The sequence below is a fragment of the Theobroma cacao genome, chromosome 9 (genome assembly GCF_000208745.1).
Source record: "Theobroma cacao cultivar B97-61/B2 chromosome 9, Criollo_cocoa_genome_V2, whole genome shotgun sequence".
In the NCBI taxonomy this organism is placed as follows: domain Eukaryota; kingdom Viridiplantae; phylum Streptophyta; class Magnoliopsida; order Malvales; family Malvaceae; genus Theobroma; species Theobroma cacao.
The window spans coordinates 27,331,017-27,343,873 of NC_030858.1; the positions used below are offsets into that span (position 1 = coordinate 27,331,017).

The 12,857-nt window shown below is 31.7% G+C and overlaps 1 long non-coding RNA gene across 1 annotated transcript; it reads left to right on the forward strand.

Annotated features, from left to right (window-relative positions):
• Positions 29 to 1,772, forward strand: LOC108663396. Its single transcript, XR_001929379.1, has 3 exons — positions 29 to 52; positions 709 to 782; positions 1,653 to 1,772. It is a non-coding gene; the product is annotated as an uncharacterized LOC108663396 (long non-coding RNA).

Sequence of the window (12,857 nt, forward strand, 5' to 3'; positions counted from 1 at the left end):
AAGAAATTTACAGGGAAAATAGGTGGAAATTCAAAAATCAAGTGAAAAAAAGGTAACATTTCTTAAATTTGTCTTGTGCTTTACCTTTGCCATGCATTTCCCATCATTTTCCATGGTTGAATCATGTGATTTGAGGATGATTTCAATTCTGGTCATATGGGTTTAGAGAGAGAAAGTTGTTAGATAAATTTGATTTTAAGCTATGTTAGTGTTTAGTGTTTGTTTAGCATGTTTATGAGTAAAACAACAAGAAAAATATTTATATTCTCCATGAATTTCTCTAAGCTGAATCTAGCCAATGGTATGCGAGGATGAGGTTGACTTTATTTTAAGAGAATTGGGTGGAAAAATGATGAATTATGAGGTTGGAAATTAAATGGGAATTTTCGGTGCAATAAATTGAAATTTTTACCCACTAGGGGTAAAAGCGTAATTTATAGTCCGAACTGATAAATTGGACCAAATTCACTGTCATTGAGGTATTGTGGATATAATTGGATAATTGAAATTAAAATGGATGGAATTGGAGTCGAATTGGGGATTTTAGGAATTTACACCGTGTATAGGAGAGTTAGGTCGGACACCGCAATTAAGCGATTGTCTAGACATTTCAAATCCTATCTAGTGCATACGCATGGATAAGAGCCTGAAATAATTTATGATAAATTGACACAATTTATTAAATTTTGTGTCATGGATTATGGATAGGTGGTGAGTCAATTGTTTCGGGTAAGAGACTGCACCCGATGGTAGAAGATAGGAGTATTTCTACTCCTAATACTGTGAGTAAATTTATTATCGTCTTAATTATCTAGAGTAGTTTTAGACAACTATGTGATTTTATGAAAAATGGGTTTAAATGGTAAATTGGTATGTTTTAAGAGAAATTTTGATTTTATAAAATGATTTTATAAATTTTCTGGAAAATCGAATATTGGTTTTGAAAATAGAGTAATTGGATACTGCCTGCTTGTGTTGTAAATTTATGGTTTTAAATTGAATGGCTTATGACAATATATGAGCATGAATGGCTAAACTGATTTTGGTGTCAGAATTATTTGTATTGTGTATTCAACCTTGAGAGGCTAGATTGCGATAAATTGTCATGCCATGCTAGAATGAATTTTATTGAATTGATGGAGTACATATTAATTATTTACTGTAGAGGGAGTTCCGTGGACCAGTCTATTAGAGGGGCACGGTAAACTCCATTGTATTATTACCTCGAACGGAGAGGCGCGTAGGGTATCTCCTAGGGTAAAGCTTAGGGTTCACTTCACGCCAAACCACCACGTGAAGGGGAACTCAGCCAACGCCAAGGAACGGCTGTATTTTTCTCAAACTAAAAATATATTTTAAGTGTAGACAAAATTTTAACAGCCTTGGCGGACTCGGTTGGATGCCCTGCGCAAGGTATCACCGAGTATGAGTTTTGGCACGGGCCAAAGTTTTAAGAAATTCATAAGCCAAGTTGATTACTCGATTTATATGGATTGATTTTATTTGGTTGAAATGAACTGAAAGGTAATGAAATTACAATATGATGACTTATTTTAATTGTCTCCATTTACTCGACTTTAGATACTTTAGATGGTATCTGTTTACTCACTGGGATTATAAAATCTCACCCCTTCTTCCTATACATTTTTCAGGCTCACGATAGTTTGTAGATAATCGAGTAGGACGAGAACTAAGCTCGGAACTGCATTATAGAAAGTAAGAGTTCACAATCTTACATCCTCTTGGTCAATTGGGGCCCACGTGTCATTGCAGATCAAGACTTATATTTTGGTTATCTGTATTTCTATTCATACAATTTTTACTTTACTTTCATGTGCGAAAATTTATTTACGAATATTTCTATAAAAATTTATTTTATGAGAAAATAGAATATTTTATTGATTATTTTTGAATAGTACTTGTTGTTAACAATTTGCTTTCAAATGAACGTTTTAGATACTTATTTTGTTTTTAAATCATTAAATATATATTTTCTGCTTACTTACTACATTTTTAGCAAGTTTTGAGATTTTTGACGAAAAATTACGAAAATACCCTTATGAGCCAGGAAATAATATTTTATTGTTCTTATTTGAAAATGACTCATGATTTTTTTAAATGCGAGATTTAATAATTGTTGCTCACCGAGGAGATGCGGAAGTTGATGCTAAGACTTGCGGGGTTTCGATCAGCATTCGGGGTGAAGAATGTTTGTCGAGGCCTCGCGGCGGTTGTCACGGGCTCGATGGGGAGTTCCGGATCGTGACAATGCCCGTAATGAACTTTCTTGTAATTATAAGAAAATGAATTTGAAATATGAGGAAAAGATTACAAGCCTCAATGTTGAATATGAATTTTTAAAGAATGCCAAACTTGATTTGAGAAATGAAAATAAAATGTCAAAAATTGATTTTGATATTTGTGAAAAAACCTTGATACTTTGCAAAAAGAAAATGAAAAGTTGATATATGCTCTCAAGAATGTTACAAAGGAAAATGACTGAGTGGATTTCATAAGAGAAATCTTGTGGTTGTGACTAATGAGAAGGATCCAAAGAAACTTGGATACCAAAATCAAATGAAATTGATTCTTGTAGAAAAATTAGATTAAGGAGGGTCGAGATCTCGAAGATTAGTTGCACTCTAAGCATATAGTGAAAACGTAAGTGAGAATGATGGCAATGTCTTTTGACTTGTCAATGTTTCATTAAAATTTGAATAGGTAAATCTGTTGACTTTCATTTCTTTTGGTATATAAAGAAAGTTTAGTAAGTGCTCTTTCTAATTGTATTTATTTGAATGATGAATTGAATTGGTGCATCTGCATAACATTTCTTGCATAAGCATTACCAAAGTCAAAAAGATCGATGCTGTTGAAGCCATTGCATCTTTCAAAAAAATTTCTATTTAAATAATTAAGTGCAAAAATGGTTTTCTCATCATAGAATCATTTGTGTGCAAAGTAGTAGTAAATTATTGCTCCTTTGTCTCATGGGAATTGATCTCTCATCAAATGAGAATCGACTTTTGAAAATACAAAATTCCCCTAAAGATTTTTTTATTCTTAAGAATCGACCTTTCCTTTTGTAAAGAACGATTCTTGAAAATGGAGGGAATCTTAATAAAAAGTTAAGGCAAATGAACCGACATGAATATTTAAGGTCAATTCCAAACTGTTCATAAGGCTAAAAATGTTTGAACTTCACACTTCAACACACGATTCTTCTTCATCAGAATTTTATCAAGTATCACATTCCTTCAAGATTCTCTTTCAAACATTTCAATTTCATGAAAAACAACCCCTGAAAACTAGACAATCTTCATCTTTTGAACAGAAGTCTTCATCTTCAAACAAAAAAATTCACTCCTTGTGGTTGTTTCTTAAAACCGTTTTTTTTCTTAAGAAAAAAGTTAGTTCAACAAAAGCATTAAACCTTTGTTTCCAAACCCTTGATTTTTCAATCTAAAACAACCTTTAAACTCAATTTCTAACACCCAAACCTCATTCGATGACCCCCAAGAAATCAAGAGAAGAAAAAGAAAAAGCATTAGCAACATCCAAAGTTCAAAAATCGCAAAAAGCACTAGAAGCCTTCAACATTAATTTCTCCCATAATGATGAAAAAAAAAAGGTACAACAACCTATTTGCCTCCAAAAAGGTTGCTCATGGAAGAGTAATTGAGTTTCACTTGTTTGAAACCAAATTAGACATCCCATAGACTTCGCTAAACCCTCATGATGAAGATAAGAATAAAGAAAAAAAGTTTTTTTGTTCGAATGATGATTGATGATCGATTTTTTCCCTTATTAATGATGTAAGGATGTTGACATTTAAAATTTTTGAAGGTGATTTGTTTATTTATGTCATTTTGTTCTAAATTCTTGTTAAACTAATTTACATCTTTTTTAGTTTTGTATTGATATGTTGTTCAATTATTATGTATTACATTTATCGACAATTGAGAATAATAGATTCTCTTATTCTCTGTTGATAAATTATTGTGAGATGGTTATGCCCAAGACTACTTTAAGTTGTCGAGAAGAATTGAGTGGCGTAAATGCTTCACTTACGCCAACAAAGGTGTGTTATTTGATTTTTTTTATGCAAGTATACATATCACTCAAGTAATATAGAGGTAAGTCAAGTATCATATGACACAAAGATTTGCCCCTAAACTTTTACTCAGTATTAAATTTTTAACAAAATTTATCATATCCAAGCAACTCAATTTTGAATACTTAATTAATGTAAAATTTACCAATGAAACTAAACTAAGGATATGAATGTAGTTTTGCTAAATAAACTATTAGTTTAAACTAAGGATCATGGTGTCTGTTAATATTTCATTCGAATTTAATCTCTTCCTTTAAACTTATATTAATAGGGTGAATAGCTAACATAAAATCCAATTTTAAGTACAAGCATATGTCCATATTCTTGCACACATACTTTTCAACATTAATTCCATATGTCTATGTAAATTAGTTAAGAAAAAAGCTCATTAAGTTTATGTTCTAATTTAGCTGCCTATGATATTTGGGTATATGTCTATCCTAAACACGAATCTAACACCTAATCTTTACGTGAATTAAACACAAGTTATTCAAATCAATGGTCTAATCTAAACTCCCTTTGTCAAGTTGGATTTAGAGACCTTGATTATCTCACTTGGTGATCAAGTAGTGAAAAGTATTAAAAATGGATTTGAATTAACCATACAATACCCATTAATGCTAAGCAAAGAAAAATCAGATACTCAAACTACATATTGAAATAAACCATAATCCTAGAAAATGAATTTAGTTCATCATCAATGGAAATATGCACTTAGTCTCCATTGCATAGTTCATCACCATTTAACTGCATGCATTTGAAAACCTACAAAGACAAAGACTAAATCAGTATTGGCTTAAATTAAGACTTTCAACATGAAAATGAACTAGAAGTACTTAAATTGAAAAAGTTAACAGGCTTTAAACTAATTAAATAAAAACATAAAATACTATCTAAAATCGACTTAAAATAAGAGGACTTAGCTATTTTAAAATCCAAAATATGGCTAAATAACTCTATATAATAAAGTTATCAAGGTGCCACCTCTATCAACCACAACACTGGTGGTCACTTTTACACCCTTTATGTCGTCCATGCTAATGTCTACATTGCCTACTACTTTAGTTTAAGCCCCTTTAGAGTTTTCACCTCTTACGTTTGCACAAGTTGGTAACTTTAGTGCTACTGATGTTGGTGCATCAAACTCTGCATCGTAGTCTCGACGTCGAGGCCCAATATAAGTTTGTTAAGTCCCATCAATCTAGATCGATATATATATTTGAATCTTATCAAAGAAAGATAATTTATAAAAATTATCTAGTTTCATTCATAAAGTTAAATTCGTTAATGCGTTATAATAAATATGTACTAATTTTGTAATACCTTTGCAAAGACTAAAATAACTCTACTCATCACCAAAATAGTCATGAGTCACTTCAGTGGGGCATAGCCTACATGGACCAAAGTTCTTGTCAAGGTGAAAGATTATATGTGGCATAAATTTTCAGTACAATGTTGTCTTCAATAGGTTAAAATATAAATCTTTATTTTGTATACTATATATTTTTTTCATAACACTAATTTATTATAATTTTTAAAATAAAAGTCTTTCAAGTAGGCTCTTATAGATGTTTCAATGGTCCACATGATATGGAAGAAAATTTGCAAGGACTAGTTGAAAGGATTTGTTAGCGGATGAGTGCAACAAACCTATTATAGAGGTCGGTGATACTGATGATATCTATTTGAAAAAAGGGAAGGCGCACACCTATGTCGCTATTAAGGTTTAGGACAAGCTTGTCAATGATGTTTGGTCAAAACTTGGGTGGCAATATTGATCACAAAAGGCTCGACATAACCGCATATCTGAGAAGGACGACAACAAATCTAAACACACAGGTAGTTATTTACTATTTGTAGTTTATCAGAAAAGAATGGTACATGTTCTTAATTTGTGTATTAGAACAATGTTAAAAGCTTTTTACTGTTGTAGTGTTGTTTAAGATTGCGAAAACAAGTGGTTGTGCTTTATATATTTCATGTTTTTATTGTTTTGGTGACAATTTTGTGTGTTTTCAATATGTTAGGTTTATCCATGCTTGTTGTTGTGATTAATGTTATTGGTGACATGTTCGGATGATGGATTTATTGTGATGGTTGATATAATTGTGATTGTAGTCCTAGACACTACAAAGACCGATGACATTTACTGAGCTCTTTGAGCACATTCACAAGCGATAGAAAGGTGTTAATGACTTTATGGACAACAAGTCCAACACTGTGAGCTTAAGTAATAAAATTGACTCGTTTTTTGTTCATGATATAGTTCTATATGTATATATGTTTCTTAATAATCTAAGTATATTTCAGATCTTTTTTTGTTTATAGGAACCATATGTTTTTGTTTTATCATAAAAGTACAATGTAGATCCATTGCCTTAATCAGAATTTGATTTGGTAGCATGGTTGGAGGTGATAAAAGGTCTGCAAACCAGTCAGACCCATGTCTATGGGTTTGGCAGCAGGACACTGGCTACTAAAACACTTGCTTCAACTATGATGTTGGAGTTTACTTATGGTTTGATCAATTTTGGTAATTCTACGCGAGCACCTCTTCCCAAACCCGAGGGTTATCAACAAATGAATGACTTAATGAAAAATATCGATGCCAAGATATTGAGTATCTAAGCAACCTTTAAAATGATCCTTTATAGGTTTTCACCTATTCTAGGGTCTTCATCACAAGAGCTGCAGCCATAGGCACAGCCACAAATAGAGTTGTATACACTTTCTTTTAATGATACGGAAGAGGCATAGCGAAAAATAGATTTGGGGTATAATTATTTTCTATCTTTGTATATGTTGGATTTATGGATTTTTATATGGATTTGAACATTTGTATTCATTTTTCATTTTTCATTACTTTGAAATACAATTTGTGTTTGTTTTTTCATTGTATAATAAAATTTAAATAGATTTAGTACATTTTAAAACATTTCAATATTAGTATTTGAATATATTCATGTCAAATGTGAGCTGGGAATAGAAGAAATACAAGAAATAAAAAATAATAATAAGAAAAGTTTCAAATGAAAATGCTTTACTGATGAAAATGCTGACTGGTAATATAACATGCTACTTATTCTGGGTTGCTTTCACTACCATCAGTGTGAAGTGGTTATTTTGTGCGAAATAGTTGTTTAATTGTATTAGTTGTTCAACATGGAGTAGTACTCTTTTTATTATAGCTGTTCTACGTGAAGTAGTGCATCACTTGTTTTAGTTGTTTTGTCTGAAGTAGTATTTCACTTGTTCTAATTGTTTTGCTTGAAGTAGTACTTCACTTAATCTAGTTGTTCTCATTATTCTCTGTATAGCATCATGATGTGAAACAATTTTAATGAGAATAAATAATAACCAAATCTAGTATATGTGCTTTGCGCTCTACATAAGAATTTTAACTTAAAAAAAATTCTTATGCATTAATTTAGAGAACAATTTTATTTTTTTACTATAACACATTGTATTATAACACTTTATGTTGTAACGCCTTAGGTAGTGACACATTAAACAGTAATGCTTTAGGTAGTAATACCTTAGGTAGTAATGCCCTAGGTAGTAACATGTTCTTCTCTTGTATAAGGTGTGATACCAATATCTTATGCAATATTTGATTGATTATGTAATAATATATTTTTCATATAAAATAAGATTTTCAAGATACAAATTATAGAAGGAAATGTGGAAAACGTTCGAACATGAGTAGATTTGTGTGATTAAGTTTCGGACAACATGTGTATTCTCTTGAATAAATGGAGTATTTGGGTAAGCATTGTGAATTTAATGCAGAAGGAATCCATGTAGGCTTATTAATTTTTCGTATATCTATGTCTGAAATTTTGTTTGCCCATGTGCGGGCTGCTACTTGGATATTGGTTGGATGAGTATTGAACATGTCTTAATGCTTGTTTGGCTATATATTCAAGAGTTAATTATTTTCCTTAATATCTCTAAGTTGAGAAGTAAGAGTTTCAGTTTTTTATTTTATTTTATTCATTTTCTATTTTTGTAAACATAAGAACCCATAGTTTTCTTACGTGACATCAAGCAATAAATTGTGTAATTCTCAAAAAAAAAAAAGAAGGAAAGTTAATCTTTTTCATAAAAAAACCTTGATTTTATGTCTCCTATAAATACGAAACTACTATGAATAATTTTCTTCATTCAAATTTAAAGTAAAGCAAAATTCAAAGCAAAACAAAATTCAGAGCAAAGTCAATTTTTTTGCAAATCTTTTTGAGCAGGTAAGTTTTTGTTCTACTTCTTGTAATTTCTTGTTTTCTCTTCTTTTTTTTTCACTTGTACTTTTCTTACTTTTCAAAAAAATTTGAATTTCTCTTGCTTATTGCGCCCTGCATGAAATCTTTTTTCATTGAAATATGAAAGAAGAAAATTTTCTTGCATGAGATGAAGCTCTTTGATTGAAAGAGAATATATATATATATATATATATGTTCAAGCAAACAAACAAATTGTTTGACTTTAGAAAAGAACACAGCAAAAAGAAATAAACAAATTAATTATATATATTTCTTTGAATAGTAACCCCATGCACACAGGATTTTATCATATACCTATGCTCATGGAATCCATGCACGTAGGACTTTTGTGTCAAGTGACATGAGCTTTTTTATTTGAAGTGCCACAAGTTTTTTTATTTGTTGTTATTTTGTAGTTTTTTACTTTTTATGCTTAATAAATAGATAAATGAAAAATTATTGTATACATATACTTATCTCATTTTCCATGGTCATGTTTGTAGACTTCCTTTTTTTATCTTTCTAAGACGCGTTTTACTCCAAAGATCCAATATGGTGAATCTAAAAGGGCTGCAATGAAGAAAAAGATCACTGAATATAAAAGGAAGAATATTGCTTTTGAAGTAGTTCTTTCCAAAAAGTTTAGAGTAGGAAAGCCTGGTGAAGTTCCTCTTGCTCCTAACTGGAAAGATGGAGTTATTAGAGAAAGTGGAGAAGATGGTTTTTTAGAAGAAGTCCATACCAAATAGGTTAACGAACATCTTTCTGAACTCATTGGATATTTGGAATCATCTATGCTTAAAAGCACCTCTTCATTAGAGAATTCGTATCCCAAGAGAATCAATTCTGAAGTTCAAGTTTGAATATTGTGAGTGTTTACTTCCACTACTAAGTTAGGCTCCAATTCTCAATTTATTCATGGCTAAGATGAGTGGGTAAACAATGTGTTGAAGAATCTTATTTATGATAAACTTCTCTCAATTGTTAGAATACTTGATGTTGTATGTGTCACCTCCAAGCTCAACATTCATAAAGAGAAAAAGTAGATGTATGGCATGCCATTCTTGCACGGTGAAGTATTTTTTCTCATACTATGATTACAGCTTAAGGTGAGTTAACCTTTACTTTGGAAGATATGTGTGTTCTCTTGGAATTTCTTTGCATGGGGAAGCATGATTTTCACTTGATCAAGCTTTTTGAAGAAAAGGTATATATTCGAGACTCTTTATTCTTGATTTACTTAAGAGTTTAAGTTAAACTTCAAAGGTTGCATGGTTCTCCAATTGGCTAAGGGTATTTTATAAAAAGTTTAATGCTAAAGGAGTTGAAATTAGTTTTCTTGATTACCTAGACCATGAGCACGAGTTAGTGGCTTTATTAATTTTTTGGTTAGGATGACATACACTTTCAGGGTTTCCAGACGATGGTATCTCTTCAACAATTGTTCCATTAGCAATAAAAATTGTCAATGAAATACATTTTCGTCTTACTCCACTATATTATGGATTTCTATATAAAAGGATAAACTTGTGTCAACTCAAGACTACCAAATCAATTGGGCATTATAAAATTTTGGCTTATGTGTATGCTTTCTTTAGTAGATGTGCTTATGGGAAAGGTTTAGATACCTGCACTCTTGTGCCTAATGCATATCCTTTTGCATCTTTTTCTGTGAATAACCCTTAGGGATTAGGCATAGCATGATCAAATTTTAAGAGGTAATGCTCTTGAAGTGATAAATGTGACAAAAAAATTCAATCCTAGACCTTATGTGCAATTTAAAAAAGGATTTGATGATCTTAGAATTTATTATGATTGCCTTTCATTACAGCCTAGAAAAATGAGCTCATGAGTTATTAACTTTTGTGTATAGGTTCACAGTTCTTAATTACCTTCTATGATTTTGAGAATGCTAGTTCAGGTGGAGACAAAGACTTTCTTTGTGTCGAGGTTTACTATCTTTACAAAGTGGCACACTAATTTGGGTTTGACCTACCAACGTCGCCTGACTCTTCTTCATTTATCAATTTTTCTTCTTGTGTTTCTTCATCTATCATGGTAAGACTTCAAATCCATTTAAATAAACTTAAGAATTGTACTATCCCAACTTTTGATAAAGTTGGTATCCATACTTCTAAATGGTTTGCTTATTGGAGAGACTGTCTTGAAGAATGGAGATTTTTTAGTGTGCCTTTAGCTAACCCCAAAAGCTTATCTCTACATTCTTCATGATGAAGAGCATGCTGCTCTTCATGCTCTTACTCATTGAACAAAACATGTGCATCGAAAAGTAAGTTCATCATTTGCTTCCTTTTTGACCTTTTTTATTAAATTCATTTCCTCATTTTGGTTTTTTAGAGAGAACGAACTACTAGAATAGAACTTAACTCAGTTGAAAAGGAAGAGATTTATGAAGTTAAGACTAAGGAGGAATCATGTGATTTAAACGTAATGACGAATCAAATAACGAGTCTATTAATGTTGATAAGGTTGAAGTTGAGGGTGTTGTTACTTTTTTAAGAACGCCAGTTGTATATCTAGGCTTTTTAGACAATTTTTTTGATTTGGATGCTTTATTTCCCCCTCATACTCAAGTTCCAATATAAACCAAGTAAAAACATATTACTCTGCTAGTCTAATTGATGTTGTTTCATTTTTCTTTTTCAAACCAAGATCATTCTTACTCCCTAGGCTACTCAAGATAAGGTTGTTCTTGACACTAAGGTTATTCCTACTGTTGAAGTTGTTCATGATATAAGAGTTGATGCTGGAGCTACTCTAAATGTTGAGGTTGTTTATGATGTTAGAGTTGATCCTAGAGCCACTCCGAATGTTCTGGTTGTTCATGATGTTGGAGCAACAACTGATGTTACTACAGCTGTTGGTCCCAAGTAAATGTGCTAGAGGGCGTGAATAACATTTTTTGGCTCTTGGCAAGATAAAGAACTAATTTGAAATTCAATGAAAATAAAAACAGAGTAGACAATGCGCAAGATTTTAGAGTGGTTCGGTCCAAGACCTACATCCACTACCTTCATTTTTCAATCAAGGATTTTCCAATCAATCCACTAAGAACAGTGAAACTCACAACTTTCACCAAGCTTTTACAATGGCTTTTACCAGGCTTAGCCAAAACCTTTCACAATAGTTTTTACCGGGATCAACTAAAACCCAACACCTAACTTTTCAAGGCTAAGTTAGAACCTATACTCAATCAAGCAATCTTAGTTTGAATCAATCCCTTAGAGTGACTCGCTCACTCTAAGAATACAAAGAGAGAAGTGATAAGAGTGTACCTATGATAACAAGGTTGATCTAAGTGGTACCAAGTGATGTGAAGTTCACAATTACAAAGATAGGAGTTGAGTGTAGTAAATGAGCAGCAAATATTTTAAGGTTTTTTAGCTCTTTTTGGTTCTTAGAAGTCTTCAATGCATTTCTAGCCGTTGGAACCCTCTTTTATACTTGAAAAATCAGCTCTGAAGTGAGTTAGACAGTTTCTGACTGTTGAAAACAGTTTTGTTGCAGTTTTAGCTGTTAATCTGTCTTCTAGTGCACAATTCAAATTTTCTGGCAGAATGCTCTTAGTCGACTAACTTATGTCTTAGTCGACTAAGCTGTCTCTATTTTCTGTTTCCAGTTTCTAGCAGTAAGCATTTAGTCGACTAACTTATTTCTTGGTCGACTAAGTTGGTTCTGTCTTAAAGTCCAAATTTCTAGTAGTAACTTCTTAGTCGACTAACTTATTCCTTGGTTGACTAAGTTTTTTCTATCTCTCAATTCTCTTCAGCCCGCCAACTTCTGGTTTAAATCTTAGCTAACTAACTCTTCATTAATCGACTAGGGGGCTTCTACTTTGTTGATCAATTGTGACTTCCTTATTCTTATGCTCTTTGATATGTGCATTTGAATGATTGATTAATTATTCATATACAATTTTTGTCCTCCACATTCAAGTAGAAATATTAGACATAAATGAATGAGAATGTTTAATTATCATCAAAAACTAATGGAGCCAACAATCTCCCCTTTTTTGATGATAACAAAACATTCCTTGATTAACAGCATAATGTCTTTTTATTCTTTTTCAGTTCTGCACAAAATGGAGGTTTTCCTCCCTCTAAGTGTCTGTTCCCCCTTAGTGTGTGCATAGTTTTATTATTCACTTCAGCATGTTTTTATTCTTGTCATATAGAAAATGACATGTAAGGGTTCAAATTGATGACAGAATATATTTATACAGGTCTATAGAATAATAAGCAGTAAGTGACAGGGTGACAGAACATTATTACTATTTCAGCTTGCTGTCCGTCATATTGTTTTCAGACTTAATTTATTCCATAGCTAAATGCCATAAACCATCTAGTCAAAAATATCAGCATTCATATTTATTTTCATCCAAATTTCACTCACAATATCATAACAACTATTAATGATCAGCATAACAGCTCAATATCAGCACCAAAGCAGCAGCATAAACTCAA